Source organism: Trematomus bernacchii, unplaced genomic scaffold (genome assembly GCF_902827165.1).
Source record: "Trematomus bernacchii unplaced genomic scaffold, fTreBer1.1, whole genome shotgun sequence".
Classification (NCBI taxonomy): Eukaryota; Metazoa; Chordata; class Actinopteri; order Perciformes; family Nototheniidae; genus Trematomus; species Trematomus bernacchii.
Genome location: NW_022987593.1, coordinates 7568933 through 7585751, shown reverse-complemented (window position 1 = coordinate 7585751; position 16819 = coordinate 7568933). Strand labels below are relative to the sequence as shown.

Here is a 16819-nt window from a genome sequence, read left to right as displayed (position 1 = left end):
TCAGTCTAAAACACATTCTAATAAGTTCATCGTTTAGTTTTCCATTTTATCTTTAGACAAAAGAGGCAAAAGAGTTCTGAGAACACACTTAGCAGGTCTCCCTTGAAAAAGAGATCAATGATCTCAAGGGATACACCTGGGTAAATAAAGGCTTGAAATGAAATGAAACTGTATGCTACATGCTTATCAATTAAAAAGAAGCAGATAAGATTAGCAGCTACCTGGTAAACACAAGAGGGCATTCAGCATCTGAAAACCCAGATCATTTCCTGCAGAACTCCAGATAAGGTAACTGTATGCCAAAAACAACAGCATAACAGTTTATAAGATGTGACGCTGATATGTCAGTCTAATCCAAGTGGCAAGAAGAAAAATGAATACAACTTACCAACAATGAAATAAAGTTAAACTTTGTTGGTAAAGTTGTTTGCATATTCTGTATATAATGTAAGCTTCTACAGTTGGCCTGTTCCCCTCTCACTAAATATCTTGTCGCATGCCAGCTTGGACAGATTCTTTTCAAGCATGTATTTATAAACGCTTAGTAGCCGAAAGATTTTCCATTTTCTTAGAATAATCATGTCATGATACTGTGTGCCCAGCAGTCTGGTGGTATGACGTACAGACAGACAGTCCCTGGTGAAGCTGCTGATGTGGACAAGAGGGTGGGAGTTTTTTTCTCAGGGCGATGCCAAGTTGGCACTTCACAGATAAAGCCACAGCTGTGGCACACACAGACTTTAGTCAACATGGAGCACTTCAACCAGAGTGTGTTTCTCTCTGGTGGATTTGGAAAGACAGAACAGCTCTGATACCGTCACAGAAGCTCATCTGACTGCCCACCAACACAACTGAAAAGCAAATGTGTTTCTTACTGCTGTAGAACAAAACATTAACTGCAAGTCAGTAAAACTTACATGTGCTCAATCACTGGAGATTCAAATAAAACTCAAACAGTCTGAAATGTCATCTAGCAGCTGTTGTGCATCGAGCAGGAAGTAACACTTTTAAATGCTTTATAAATGTGTTGTTTCAAGATTATTATTTGTTGGTGTCCTAAGCCAATATCCAGTATCTGTTCAATTAGGGCATCTTACTACTTGTGCATCATTCATGAAGCTTGGTCTATTTCTTTTGCAACTGCAACCCATTCCATTCTTAATACAATATATGTCATATCAAGTTGTGATTGAAGTTGTTTTCCAATGCAAAATATCTTGTTAAGTACATACCTCAAACATGATTCATATTAAACAAAAACGTAGGAAATTGTTGTCAGATGTTTATAAAAAAATATATATCAGTCAATGTTTGCTATCAAAGTCTTAAATGCTGATAACAGTTCCGGCTTAACACATCTACGGTCTCGTTCATATCCTTTAGAGCTGGCATAACTTATGTTATCAAGCCCTATTCATCTTGTGATTTCCTCGCCTTAATTTAGCCGCCAGTAAAGTTGGTTGAGACGAAACTTAATGAAGACACTTGGGTATAATTACGTTTAGGGATGTCCCCGATCACCTTTTTTTGCTCCCGATCCGATTCCGATCATTTGATTTTGACAATCTGCCGATACCGATTTTTCCCGATCCGATCTTTATGCAATGCATTAAGAGAAAAAAAAGGTAACAGATAACGGCTGGTCATCCAACGCGATGATTTCAGCTATCTTGGCTGTTCTTTTTTTGGCCTTTTCACTGTTCTGGGGCAGTTTCTCTTTCCTTTTAAAAGTCTCTGAAAGTGTCGGTTGTTTCAGTGCCGTTACCCGAGTGGCCGCTGTGTACTCGTCATGTTGTTGTTGGTGTTTGTTTCTCAGGTGGCGTATTAGATTGGTCGTGTTGAACGTAGCTCTGTTCTTTCCACCACGCGGAACCTCCGCCTTGCAAACATTGCATCTGGCTGTTACACTGCCTTCGCTTTCAATTTTATAATACTTCCAAACTCCTGACATTTTCTCTGTCCCGACTCCTGAGTCACCAGCTGAACGTAGCCTCTTGTTAGCTTACTGCTACTATTAGACACTGCGCCCACTCTGTTGCCAGATTTGAGAGAAATAAGCAACCAGGTCTATGAAAACAAGCCCAAAAGAAGCAACACATACATGATGTTGTGTAATTTCAAAACTAAGGCCTCAGGATGACTTTAAGACGTGAACATGGTCATTTTTGTTTTGTAACACTAAATAAAATAAAAATATTTTATATAAATTTTTGTTTTTTAAAAATCCCGATTTTTTTCTCCCGATTCCGATCTTTTGAAAATCACGTGATCGGCTCCGATCCCCGATCACGTGATCGGAACATCTCTAATTACGTTTAAAAAGCCATGTTTTATTGAAATGTTTCAAAAATATAAAAGCAGAACAAAACTAGTAGCAAAACTACTGACATATTGCTTTTTCCGAATTAATGGCATCTGAGTTGGCAGTTGGCATCTATTCAAATATCCATTTCAAATCATTCAGATTCATGAATAATATGCTTATGATGGGATTCTATGTTTATTGATGGATTGTGAAAACCGAGATCCTAAGGGCTAATGTGCGACAATGATTTCTAGCTATGAAAAAGATGAATCCTCAGTCAGTAAGAAACCGTGTGGTTTCAAGGCTACTGGATGAAGCGAGCACATAAACTGTGTTGAGAATAAGGAAGGAAAATAAGAGGACTGAGCTGAACATCCTCAAATAGCAGCGATAAATCACACCAACATGACCTTAATACAACAGTGGAGAAAATATGTGCTGTTCACAAAGAACATAGTAACAGATATAGATCGAACAGCGGAAGTACAAAGACTCCATTAGACTCCAAAGTCCGGCAGTGGCTCAGTCAGTAGGGGCTTGGACTGTGAGCCGTAGGGTCGTCGGTTCAAGTCCCCGAACAGGGATGGGTTAAATGCAGCGGCCAAATGTCACTGTGTGTGTGACCATTAAAGAGGGTTTCATCCCTCCGATCCTATTCTATTAATGTCCACTGTTAATATTTGAACATCTAAGTGAAGACTGAGCAAACCAATATTGGCGATTTAAAGCTGCTAGATACATTCTGTTGCTTAACAGATTCCTGAATAACTGCAACCTAAACCGATGATTAAACCTTTAACTTTTTCAATGGCAAAAATCTTTGAGCCAACAAATGCAATATTAGAAACAGTTTGAAGATTCCTAAAAACTGTATATCCTATAAATACACTGCATTTGTTGAAACCTTTTTGTCTCCAATTCAATGCAGGAGCTTTTAATCGATGGTTCTATTTAGAGCTGGTGCCCTGTGATGTCTCAGAGGAAGAAAGTGAAACCCTGAGCTGCTCGACAGAGGGACAACGTTTCTCCACATTCATTTCACAGACAATGCTTTCTCAGGAAAACAACAACTTCTGCTGAACATAACAATGGGATTAAGGTTTTGTCTATAAGCAAAAAACCTCGTTCAAAAACTGCCACTTATTATCTCTTTATTTGAATTGTTGCCATGCAACATTTTCCTTTGTGGATTTCCATCAATACACATGAGCATACATTTTCTCAGAAACGTAGAGAATCAATCTTATCTACTGCGAGGATGGCCGTCTGCCAGAAGGTCTCTGTAAGGGACTTAAAATCGTAGTCGGTGCCAGCAAACTATTAAATCAGTCTTGTGCATAACAAACAGAAACAGAAGGAACCCTAGAAGCTACAGCCATGAGACAAGTGTGTGTTGGAGCAAAGCCCCACTCACACACTGGCACTTGCACACAAGCACTCAGACACACACAAAATCTTGTTAGGCTTTTATTTGTTCCATTAGAAAAAGCTTTTTCCCTCAATTGATGATGGGCAGCAATTACTGTAAACCACAGGCCGTCTGAAGGCATCCATTTGAATAAGTCTGCTGAAAGCAAGTCCACTGTTGTCAAGGCAGCAAGACAGCCATTAAATCACCTAGTGCCATTAAAGAATCAATTACTGCGCTGCACTGCCTGATAGCACACTTCTTAAACCTGGGAAATAGTTTCAGACAGCCAAAGCAGATGAACAAGGCTGTACTTCACACGCTGTGCTTTCTGCAATATGAGGTCCCGGCCACATATGTGTCCTGCATTGCAAACGGGTGATAACACACAAAAGCTGATGGATCAGGAGGGTGCGGAGACAGAGGGCACGGACGCAGCGTTACCTTTGGTTGAGGTGCGCAGCCGGTGGCCAGTCGGTGCAGCTGTTCTGAAGTATGGCTGGAGAACAGATCTGAGCAGCACGTTGTGCGGCCCAGTCTCTTCATCAAAGAGGAGATGAAGCTGCAGCCACAGCCACACATCGACTTGCTCATTAGTAGACTCGCTGTTCTGGGGTTAGAAGACTTGCTTAACAGCGAGCCGCATCCACTTCCTGGTCCTCTGAATCCCTTAATTGTCCTCACAGCTGATGCCTTTTCTGTAATTATTCCACATGCCGCTGATCCACAGGTACTCCGTCACTGAGATCAGGTTTGTTTCAGCAACATAATACAGACGCCGGCGCTCACCTTAATCCACATTGAGGACACGTGTGTTGGGAAGTACAGTTTCCCGGTCCATTTCCCTGGTGATTGCTTCACACCTACTCCACTCCCTCCGCTCTACTTCTATCTCTAAACAACATACGCCTCCTGCTGTAGCTTCTTCTTATTGTTTTCTCAAACTCACTCTCATCCATATAACAGCTTCTTGTGATATTGCAAATAATACTCAGGATGCAACGCCTGTCACTACTCCCGTCTGCCTCGCACAGTTTCCATGCGTGTCTCTCCCCTCCCTCCACTGCCTTCGGCTTCTGTGAAATGAGGATGCTATCGCCGTCAACGCTGCTGCCACCACTGTACAGCCTCTCTCCGCCCCCCCCCCACCACCACCACCAGCGGTAAACCACTCAGACTCAGCTCCTCCAAGTTGCCGATAAAAGTGCTTCCCTAGAATGACATCTGAGCTCCCGTTTGTTCCAATAATTGAGGAAGCAGTGGACAGAATATTGTAAGAAATCCAAGCCACTCTGCGTGCACCAGAAGGACTGATGAGCAGGATACAGTGGGGGAGGGGTCCGGGGTAATCATTTAGGAGACAATAACAGAGCAGACAGGACTATTATGGTAATAATCCGTCACTGCGGTCAAGGTGCCGCTGATGTCTGCTGTTCTAATAAGTCAAATAAAATGGCCACTTGAAAAGCTTATGACAGTCTCTCAGTGGAAAATTAGCAACTCTTTAAATATGCACTTATTTATCTCATTCCCAGTAATGAACAGTCATTGAGCTTTTACGAATGCACACTATTTTGGGATTTATGCAGCTGGCATGTCTGTGATTAGAGCAAGAGCAAACATCTGCAGTAAAAAAAAGTTCATCCATTTTTAACTCCCTCGTGTGTCAACATCTGTCCCAGCTTTAGTGAGATTTCATATTCACTGCTCACCTCAGCGCAGACGTTTAACCTGACGATGAAGTGGCGCTCGGGGACGACATTAACATTGTTCAGCACAGAAGCTCATAGTTACCAGAGCTGATGAGGCTGTGGGGCCTTGGGAGGGAGGGAGGGAGAGAGAGAAGGAGGAAGGGAGGGAGGGAGGAAGGGAGGAAGGGAGGGGCGATGATAACGGCAAGGCAAAGATAGGTTTCCAAAAAAACTGAGAATGGGTCCTCTGTTAAAGGAACGGCAGCAGCTGGCTATTAATAGCACACACATAACAGTAAATGTTCAAAATCACTGCCTGTTATCACCACCAATACAGGGACAATGCACAAAGGGATATGCAATGCAGAAGCAGCTAAATACACTAAAAACACTAACCTATTGTTTTCCACAAATGGCTACAAGAATCAAAAGTCCCATAATTAAAACATGAAATAATAAATATAATTATGGATTACATGGTCAAAATGTATTGGTCAAATGTTTGCTAACAAAAGTAATCCAACTTTTTTGTATGAGAACGCAAACTGTTTGAATACATGTCTTAAATTTGGGGAAATTACGGAAGAATATTACAGGAAATTACACTGACGACATATTTCACAATTTTCTGACATGTAATGGCCAAAACAGTTCATCTAATAATCAAAATGTAAATTCAAAACCTGTAACACCTGTGCTATGGTCTTGTTTGCTTGAAACAATGAAACAACTTTACAAGCATTACTTTCAACTCGATAGCAAACCATCGAGTGATTTCATTTCAATTTAAAGTATGTAAATGTGTTTTTATTTGACAGCCTCAGTGATCGCATCTAGTTCTTTGTTTGTTATGTTGTCCTTATTCTTCTCACCTGTGTGCAATGATGAAGTGCAATCAAATGCCCTGGATATTAATTTAATTTCGCTTCTCACCTCAGTTTATCCTGCTAATGGCAAAACTGGATTTTGAAACGTCAACTAATATCCTAATGTCGAGTTTATGAGCAAATACGCCGCCTCTAAAATTGGCGTCACGTCTGAATACACCTTTAAGTGGTCAATTAAAGTTTGTTTCCACAAAGGGTATATAAGTGTCTTTGCCCCTGGGCTGTCCACCCTGTTTAGTATGCTCGAAGCTGTCTGGCTGGCTTAAATGACGCAGAGAAATCTACTCTAAAATCGACTGCCATTAGTCTCTTTTCAGTTGAATATTGCAAAAATGACAAGTACTGCCATTGCCACATCCGTTTATTTGGGTGAAGTGCTTCATGCTTTGATGTGCAGCTGTGACCGAGTGCCAATTTGCCCGCAACACAAAAGGTGGTGAAAAGGGTAATAATGAAGCACTTAAAGCTGTTCTCCGTGCTCACTCTCAGTGGCACATCTTTGTGCTGCCGATGGGAGGGGTGAGGTGCTAAAGGTGACAGCTCTCTGTGATTCATTGAAACAGAAATATCCTCAAACACCAGGTTGTCGTCTCCAGGGAACAACCAGAACAGCAGGAGGGGAATTCAACACAGAGATCTCTATCTACAGCCGTGTATAAAGAAAAGTATTACACTGTCAAACTAAAACAAGGACAAATCTTAAAATCATATGCAGCGAACAACAAGGCAATACAGTGACAAAACGCTTCATCTTAAATCAGAATGCTCCATAAGCAGAATGTAAGCGTGATTCATGTTTACTGTTTTGTTCTGTTCTCGGTCAGGACTGAAAGCCGGGCCAAAGGGTGCCCTGCTCATTATTTATGAATATTGCTTTTCACTGTGTCAGCTCACTGCTTCAGTATTGATCCATAAAGAGGAGACTCACTGCAGCAGAGCGGAGAGTTTCAGAGGAAGACATAATGACTCGCGGCTTACACACAGCACTTACAGCAAGTATCAAATCCCAGTGGAGGAGTAGCTAGACTGGCATAAAGCATGGTATGAATATTATTATTTAGCTTATGATTAAAGAAATGTGTGTATAAATCCTGCACTCACCCTGCCGTGTGCCTACTCGACTAACATTCAGCACTGCATTAACTGAACAAGAGCTGTACAGATCAATACTGTTCTCTATAAAGATCTGTGTTTCTTATACTCAACGGAAAGAGTCAAGTGCATTATGTAAAGTCAGTTAGAGGTTAATGAGATCGTCCTTACAATGTTCTTCAGGACTGCAATAAAGAAAATCAAGCTGAATATTTTCAACTGTTGAAAGGGCTAAGAATGGATCTTAACTCTGCGAGTTTTGCTGTAGCTCCAACTGACTTTTATCAAATAAAAGGTCAGATAAAGTCTATCATTCATGCATCTCAATGGCTGATATAAAGCAGCCTAAAGGCCAAGGCAGCATTCTTCACTTGAAATGTAATTTCAACCACAAAACCAAGTCAATTTATCCCCTGGATGATGATAACTGTATTTATCTCCCCACCAACAATCACCGTGTGGCTCAAAAACTCAAATCTGTGTCACTGTTATACTCATCTGTGGCGTCATTAGAGCACATGCTGATCCCCTAATGTTTAAGATAACACGACTCCTTTTCAAAAAATGATTCACACTAATGGCGCATTTCCACTACACGGCCTCGCTCGGTATGGCTCGGCCTCGTTAGGACTGGCTCACTTTATGGCGCATTTCCATTACAGTTTAGGAACTGGGGTAGTATCTATAGTAACGCAGTGTAGGCGGAGCCGTGACGTCATCTTCAATGAGAACCCCAGAAAAACAACACAGCCGTTAGCTGTTAGCACTCAGAGCTCACAGCTCCTCATATATGTTCAGAAACTAGACAAAAGTTAAACAAGTACAAACCACAGACTGCCTGTGTCATGGCGAATACAGTCGCTGCTTTATTTATGTCTGTATAGGCCGTTGTTGTGAGTGTGGACGGTCGGAGCATATACTGCGTTAGCTTAGCCAATCTCCATTTAGAAAACACGCATTTTAAAAGGTTTTTCGCCTGCCGTCTGTCTGCAGACTTGTCAAAGCATTAATTCATGGTTTTTACTAACCGGTATCAGTATGTTGTTACTTCGGCATCATTTTGAAACGTGTATTACAATTAAATCACGGTCAAATATGTCCATCTTGTTGTAGTTGTAGCCCCCTTGCCAGCGATCCTCTCTCTAGTTTAGCATACTCAGCCCGACTCAGCCTCGTTGTCTCTGGCCCTGGACCCACGATTTTATGAGGCCAGAAAAACTGTGAATTAGGACCCGCCGGCCGGTACTAGGCCAAGTGGAAACGCAACCAAAGACGGGCCGCTGACGTCACAGCCCTCTTAAACCGTGCTGTAGTGGAAACGCGCCATTAATGTCTGATCACAGCCATCTACATGTTTGGTCTTTTTCAATTTGAAATGTGTGTTTAAGAAACCAATGACAACAAAGAATATTTTATTTGCATTTAGCGTTTTTTCCCCAACTGTTGAAAAGAAAGTGTATCAAGTGACTGTTAACCATTAAAACTGTGTCTCGTGCGTCAAAGGTCTATATGAACACTACAGACAGTCAATAATTGAAGGGAAATTCGATATGATGGAGTCTGAAGTGAGAAAAGAAAATGGTATTAAAATATTTATGTATATGTATTTATGTTTCACTGTGGAGCTAAGCAGGGCTAAAGGCACTACGTTTTCAATCAGACGCTGAGAGAGCAAAGACCAAAGCAGTAACCTTACACTTTTTTAATATCCTCCTCTAAATCTAGTCTCAACTATTTTCTGCTGTTGTGTTTTTAAATGGAACAGAAAAGTAGCTTTCACATGACATTGTGTAAGAGCTAGTGATCAACTGAAAACAAAACTTTTGCGTCTAAATATCCTGCATGTAATTGTCTTAGGCCAAGAAAATATACTTATCCTTACTGGTAACCAAACCAAAACCAAAGGAAGAAACCAGTGAATTGTAATCATAACAATATCTTAAATCTTTTTAAATAACCTATGTAGTTGACGTTGCCAATCTCTAAATACTAAACAAAACTTGCACATTAGGGTAACATACCGGATACTTTCTTATTGTAACGTGCAACTATGTAAAGTACCTCTATATGCTTGACTTAACATTTTAAAATCATGATTCTTCACTGTATAAAGCCAATGGTGCTGCCGTCTGTCGAGTAAATATACAGCACGCTCTTCATTAAGACTAATGAAGCCACTAATGAGACATTACGGTCGACCGCTGTAACCACTGTGTAAGCTTAGAGTCTGAAACACTAGAAACAAAACAACCACGAACTTCACAAAAGGTAAATTATTCACCCAACCTGATCTGTAGTGATGAGAAACACACTTTGAAAGCAGATTTGTAGACAAATTATTCCAGTGGCTAATCAAGTGGCAAATGGCGCCATTAATCTCTTCAAACCAATTAGTGGTTGATACATTTAAGTGGGCTTGTAAATCCTCAATTATCATTAAGCTCCCAAATTGTGACACACTGAAAGGAAAAGGGAAATTAGATAGTTTCTCAAACCCTCACGGCTCATCTCAAAGTTTGCATCCTTTCATCTAAAGGCCAACTGTCTGTGTTTCTGTTAAAAGTGTTCAATATCAAAAACACTGACACAAACTGTGTGTCATTAAGACAAAACAAGAAAAACTCAATATGAACTCAGTATATTACGGAGTTTGCAGACAGACCATTTCCTCTGGTGCACTCTGCTGGAGAAATGGCAGATTGTGGATTATTTCTCGGAGACTATAAACTATAAATGTTTCCCTAGCATCTTTTTTTATTGTTGGTTGAATCTAGGAAGCGGTGACGCATCTTAACACAATTGAATTATAACCTATACATTGAATAGCGTCAGAAAAATACACAGACAAATGAATCTGTCCTTGATCAGAATGAATCTCTGGGCAACATGCCAAAGCAAAACGAGGTCCAGTCACAAAAGCCACAACTTCCTGTCTCCCAAACACTAGAACAAAGTAGGATTTCCTGTTTCCTACAGATCCTGAAAGCATGAATGAGAAAGTGTTAGCCTCGCCCCTCAAAGATGACATAGATCTCAACGTCAACAGCCAGCTTCTCATACAACACCATTTTACAACACAACACAGATCGGACTCAAAGCCGTGACTAAAAGAATACAAATAAAAACTCAAATTTGATTTGATTATAGACCCACTGCCTGATCAACCACTAGAAAACATCCCGGAATAAAAGTGTTACTGGATGATGTTAATCACTTAATACTCATCTTCTGTATCCGTCATCACATCATAAAGTGGACTTCCTTAAAATGATATTCACTTTAACTTGCAGTATGAGCCAGATAACAATACATGGCCGGTAACTACTTCCACGAGGTCCTGCCTCATGATAAAACACTGACCCAGTCTCACATTGGGAATACTTGTTCTTCTTTAGTGTATATAAATTGATGTATTTTAAGAAGATATACATGGCACCTCATTTACTTGTCATCTACTTACAGACAGATGTGCATTGATAGACTTGAAAGTTAGTCACTGGAAAAATGTGTCTGAATTGAATTACTGTAGTTAAAAGCAGAACTTTCCACACTTCTGAAATGTGCATCGGCAGCGTTTTTTTAACTGCTATCCTCCATTATCAATTGTGAGTACGCTGTTCTCTGCGGGCAAAAGGCTGTTCTGAATTATTTACAGAGAAGGAGTGGGTGAGAGGTGTGGGTCTGATTAGGGAGTGACACAGAGGAGGGCTAAATCTCAGCCATTCAAACAGACTGCTTAGGAAGCAGTTTCAAATTCAAATTTTAGAAAGGACCTTTTCATGAAATGACAGCAGTGCAATTCTTCCTTCTGGGAAACTGCAGCCAGCTGCCTCTCCGCTGAAATTCCCTATTCTTCTATTCTTTCATGTTCACTAAGACGAAATAGCTATTCCAGGAAATGTAACAAGCAGAAGCACGCACATGTCAATGATCACATATCAAAGTATTTTGGTTTCTAGATCCTTTTTCTCAAGAACTATGTGTCATTTCTTCCAAAAATCTTCCATATAATTACTGAACAACTTAATCATTTTTCCTGAGCACAATGAGATGGCACTGGGATAACAAAGGGAAACTGAACTTGGTCTTAGATGACAATTCTTTCCCAAACCATCATCCTGCATTATTCAGAACCCCATATCAGATGTCCTTCATCCGGTCCCAGAGACCAGGGTAACAGTTTTATGGGAAAGACGACGTTAACATTTTGACATTTGAGTGCCAGTCCGCACTTTAAAAATGCAGCAGAGACCAAGCAAGGCGCTGCTCTGAGCTATCAGTTTACCTTTAATTCACTCACGCGTGCCGGGGATGAATAATTCACGACTTGCACCACACTCATGGCTTTAAAAAGGAAGAACCCCCCCCTTACAGCAATGAACACTGAATACACCAGCAACACATTAACTGTATGCTTTTTCCCCCCACTGTAATTGTGCTTAAAAAACACATGTTAGATGTTCTATAGAAAAGAGACACATTTGATAGTAGAAAGGTTTGCTGATACAAAAGGCTCTGACACTTTCAATGAATTAACATAACATTAAAGAACAAAAGGCAGTTTATTATGTTTTATTTGCATGCCTTTTCAGCTTCCACACACACTTCCAAAAAGTACGAACACACACTTAGGTTGCCTCCTGTTCACAACAACTCTAACAACTTCTAACTGTGTCTCGTGCGCGAGTGTGAAAGGTCTGCTTCCTGTCTGAGCGCTGACAATGAAACACAGGGCGGGGCCTCGCACACATCCTCTACAGCCATCATTCACTTGTCCTCCTTGATCTCCGAGGCACCTTTTTTTCCTGTTTCATCAGATAACTAATGGCTTACACATCCTCACAAGAGGAGCGATTATAGGCTTTGTACTCTGATGTAAAGCATATCAGCAGGGAATGCAATTAGCCCTTTGCCAACTGCCAAATAAAAGAGTAAGAGATTTCAGGCCGTTTTCCACCATGTTTTCCTTATAATAAGAAATAATGTAATTAAAAAGGCAATTCATAAGTTATTATAGTCAGGAAATATGGATGCATGAGGCATTCTGTATTTCTACCGTCTTGTTCCACTGACTCGGTAACAGGTGAGGAAAAAAACTCAAAGGGGCCCTATTATGCTTTTTGGGGGGTTTCCCTTCCCCTGTGTGTTATGTAGGTTTTTGTGCATGTAAATGGTCTGCAAAGGCTAAAATCCCTGAGTTTCTCTCCCTTTTATTCACCAAAAGAGATGAAAAAGACTGTAAGAGCATTTGTAAGATACTTATACTAATGTAAAACTCTCATTATGTGCCCCCATTGTTAATCTAGTGCCGTCATACTCTTACCTTTACTTCATTTCTGGTGCTGACTGTTCTCTGGTTTTCTTATCAAATCGTCTGTTATGATTTTATCCCTTTCTGTAAAGCACTTTCTTTGGTATCATTAAACCAGTGCATCCTTTAGGTTGAGCACTTATCTATGGAGGAAGCTGCGGTGGAGTGGGAATAAGAGGTTTTTGATAACAGACCCTTACATGGGAAGTGTGTTGCTAGGAAACAGCTGGGTTCAAGCTTACATCCTATCAGCTGTTGACGAGACCTAACAAAAAACACCGACATGATATAACTTTCTTCGTAACAGATTGCTAATGTCAAACTTCAATGTTGTCCATAAATTGGCAAAAAGCGACCTGTGGAAGTTTAATATCCTTTTTTGCTTTGTTCACTGTTTGTCTTCCATGATTTAATTTCTGAAAACAGAGTGTGTGTGAACAAAATGCTGGTCACGGACAAAGAGAGATACATAAGCCGGCAATCTGAAGAATACAAATATGATTGCAAGGAGCCTTACAAATTGTTGTTTTAGCGATGAATAGCCACCTGCTTTATATTCTGACCCAAACACCCAAACAAAGCTTCAGATACATTATGATACTCTGAAAAACAATTTAAATGGATTCTTTGTCATCTACAAAAAACAAATGTGTTTTCTGAGCCTTTCAGAACAACCACACATCGCACCATTCCTGTGTGTAAACCAATGCGATAAGCACTTCATGCAGCAGGAGTTACACACACAGAAACTTCCTGACCCCTGAGAGGTTCACACAGTTGCAGTGTTTACTTACAGTTCTCTCCGTCTGTCTTTGTTCAGGCCACAATTGGTCTTCTCCACTCCAGGTCCGACTCTAAGGGATGATTCTCTCTGCGGACAAAGAGGGGGGAAAAAGAGCCGTCAGTACAGAAACCTCGGAGGTCATTGAGGAGTTAACAGGTCGTGTGGTTGCTGGAATGCGAGAGGGGAAAGCAGAGGCCACAATAGTGAGATAAGGATGCGGGCAATTCATGGTTTCTTCTTTATATCTCAGAGAGAAGAGGTGAGTCCTTCACTATGTTTGCTAAATTACTAAAACAGGACCATTTGATTACCTGGCAACCCTTACAACACCTGTATCAGTGTTACAGTGAGTCACCATGGCGGGTGCGTCAGTTCTTCCATCTTGTCTGATGGGAAGTGAACAGAGGGAAGCTGCTGAAAACCAGTGAAGGCTTTAACAGCATCAGCATGGAGATGCTTTGCTAATGGAAAAATCCAACCTAAATTTGAATTCTTCCAAATAATTTGCAAGAAATTGGCATATCCTGATCAAGTTGTTTTGGTCCTGATTTCAATACAAACAAAAGTTGTAGACTATATGCTAATATAGATTTGAAACATGAAGATAGTGCTCCAATCACAGACAGCTCAGTGTTGACGTTAGGGCGTTTAATTGAATACAAACAAATTGTATTACTTCAAATGATGGCACCAACATTGTAAGGGTTACCAAAGAGTCATGGCCTCCTGGATAACACCACTGTCGGGGTAGCTTTGAAAGCAGAGGAGTTAAGAAAACATTATTATAACCAGAGATGTGATTCATCCATTCGTCTAATTTACCCAAATGTACCAATTGAAAAACACAAAATGTTACAATTATATTTCTATAAGTAAAATTTGAATTCAATTCAAGTAGTTCAAATCAAAGCTGGAAACACCTGTCCGCTCTGGATACGATCTGTTTTGAACAAGAATGAGTTCATAGTGTTACTATTACCAACCCTGTCTGATCTTTCTAACACAATCCAGATGTTCACTTGAATCTCTGCCAACCTGTATAAAGACTGCAGCAAAAGTCCAAAAGCGAACAGATTAATAGTTTACCTTGGACTATAACCTACTAAAAAGAGGTCAAAACACAGGTAAAGGGGTTTTAATATGGACTCTATTGGATGGTAAAAGCCCATAAACACAGAGTTGTTGGTTTGATTCAAGCCAGGACCTTTGTTGTGCCCCCCTCCCATCTCTTCCCCTAGTTTCTACTCTGCCTCTTCTCTATCAACAATCCAATAAAGGTGAAAATGCCCTGCGAAAGCAAGGTGTTTTAATATGAGAAAAGGAGCTGTAGGTTTTGAACAGCTGTGTGCAAACATAATTAGGCCCACAGGACTCCCCAGCAGCGACAGGGAGCTTGTGTAAAGAGAATAGCATTTCTAGGTTGACGTAAACAAAACTGGATATGAACTTCAATTTCTGGGAAGCGAACAGATGCCCAGACATCCAGCTGTTTGACATTTGATAACCGTGAGACAGAACGATGGTTGACTAAATGAAAAGCCTCACAATTTAGTATTCTTATACAGGATTTTATTTGGTAAAAAGGGTGCGAAATCTGCTTTACGGGGTCCCAGAGGACTAGTGGTTAGGATGCATGCCATGTGGTCACAGTGAAATTCCAGGTGGGCTTTTTATGCATGTCATACTCTCTCTGCATGTTTTCTGCATGTACTGTATCTATTCTGTCAATATAAATGGCATTGATAATATGCTAAAAAAAAAAAAAAAAAACGTTAAGATAAATAGCAGAAATATTAGTGAGCAAGAATGCTATTGGTTCAACAGAAGTGAAGAAGTAGTAGTAGTGAGTAAACTCATCGATTAGTTGATCGACAGAAAAATAATCCTCACCTATTTCTAGATTTTTATCTTGCAATAATGGCAAAAATTCAGTTTTCAGCAACTCAAATATTGAGGTATCCTGTTCTCTCTCTTTTGTATCTTTTTCAAGTGAATATCTTTTGACTGACAGAGCAAGACATTTATATTGTATCACCTTGGAGTGAAGTTTTATAAGCCAAACGATCCATTGATAAATCTAGAAACTATTTGGCAGCTTAAAAGCTAATGAAAGTAAAGTTAGTTACAGCCCTGGAGCAGAATAATAATTTGTTCTCGTATTTATGATCCAAGGAGGCTTTAGGAGTGAGTTTGTTCTCCAAAACCTCTCCCCTATTTGAACACAGAGGTCTTTAGCTTCAGGCCACGTTTACACGGATACGATAACGAACCTTAGTCGATATCAAAAAAGTCTTCCGTCCACACGGTATTGGCTCAAGAAACGTGTCCGTCCACACAAGACCGCTCGACCCGCTGGAGACGCTGAAGTACATATGCCGGGCCTGTAAGTGGCGCTGTATTTCTTCCACAAAATACACCAAAAGCAGCGAAGAAGGCCCCCGAGCATGGTTGCCATGGTTGCCTGGTTGCCCTTCTGTTTATTCTCCGCGGTGGATTTAGCAACATGTAGTTCATGTAGTTCTCCATGTCCACTTGTTGCTGATGGTTGTGGTAGAGGAGCTGTAGATTTTGCACTAACATCTGTAGCATGGTCAGTAGCTACTGACCATGCTACAGCAGTGAGGAGCAGAGGTTGTTGGTGAAAACACATCAGCAATGATACGCGGGTGACGCGGGGGTGAGCAGGAGAGGTGAGGAGAGGTGGGGCTATGGCGTCGTCGTTATCAGGAAATGATCGTATAGGACGTACACACGGAGACGTTAGGCCCCCCAGAGCGTTTCGTCCGCAGATCTACCCACCTTGGGACCCGTTACCGTTTGAGGGCTCCGTTTCTGCGGTACCGTTACGGCCTCGTGTGAACGAACCGTGTAAACGTGGCCTCAGTTTCCCCCACTTGGCCAGATATTATCCACCTCAGTTCAGATACAGAATAAGATACCTATACTAACTTCTCCTGGGGATTACCCAGACTCTTTCTAGGAAAGGTTTTAAATAAGTCCCAGAGGCATACACCCAGGTTCAGGGTGCCTGCAACTTCAGTCTGGGTCAGCTGTGTTTGGATCTGCCAAATAAAATGAGTCCACATGGAGAAATGAAGCGCTGTGTTTCCTGGCCTCGGTTCAGTTTGAGTTATGCAACAGAGAACAAAATATGTGCTCTTATACAAGATTTGACATGGAAAATATCATAAGATCTATGTATCCAAAGTTTTATATACACTTATTTATATGTGCAATAACTTAAAAGATAGTGATATGCCTCTGATGTCTTGATTTTAATATCATTAAAAAAAGTCAGAAATAAATTGGGTTTCCTTTTCTTTTTATCAAAAGACCATGCA

At 40.7% G+C, this 16819-nt stretch overlaps 1 protein-coding gene across 1 annotated transcript in view; it reads right to left on the bottom strand.

Moving 5' to 3' along the window:
* The window catches only part of fbxw7 (F-box and WD repeat domain containing 7), a 122956-nt gene that overhangs the window by 83970 nt on the left and 22167 nt on the right, over window positions 1-16819 (bottom strand). The window contains exon 3 of the mRNA XM_034129814.1: window positions 13489-13565. The gene's annotated coding sequence lies outside the window, so the exon portion shown is untranslated. The remainder of the gene's footprint in view (window positions 1-13488; window positions 13566-16819) is intronic.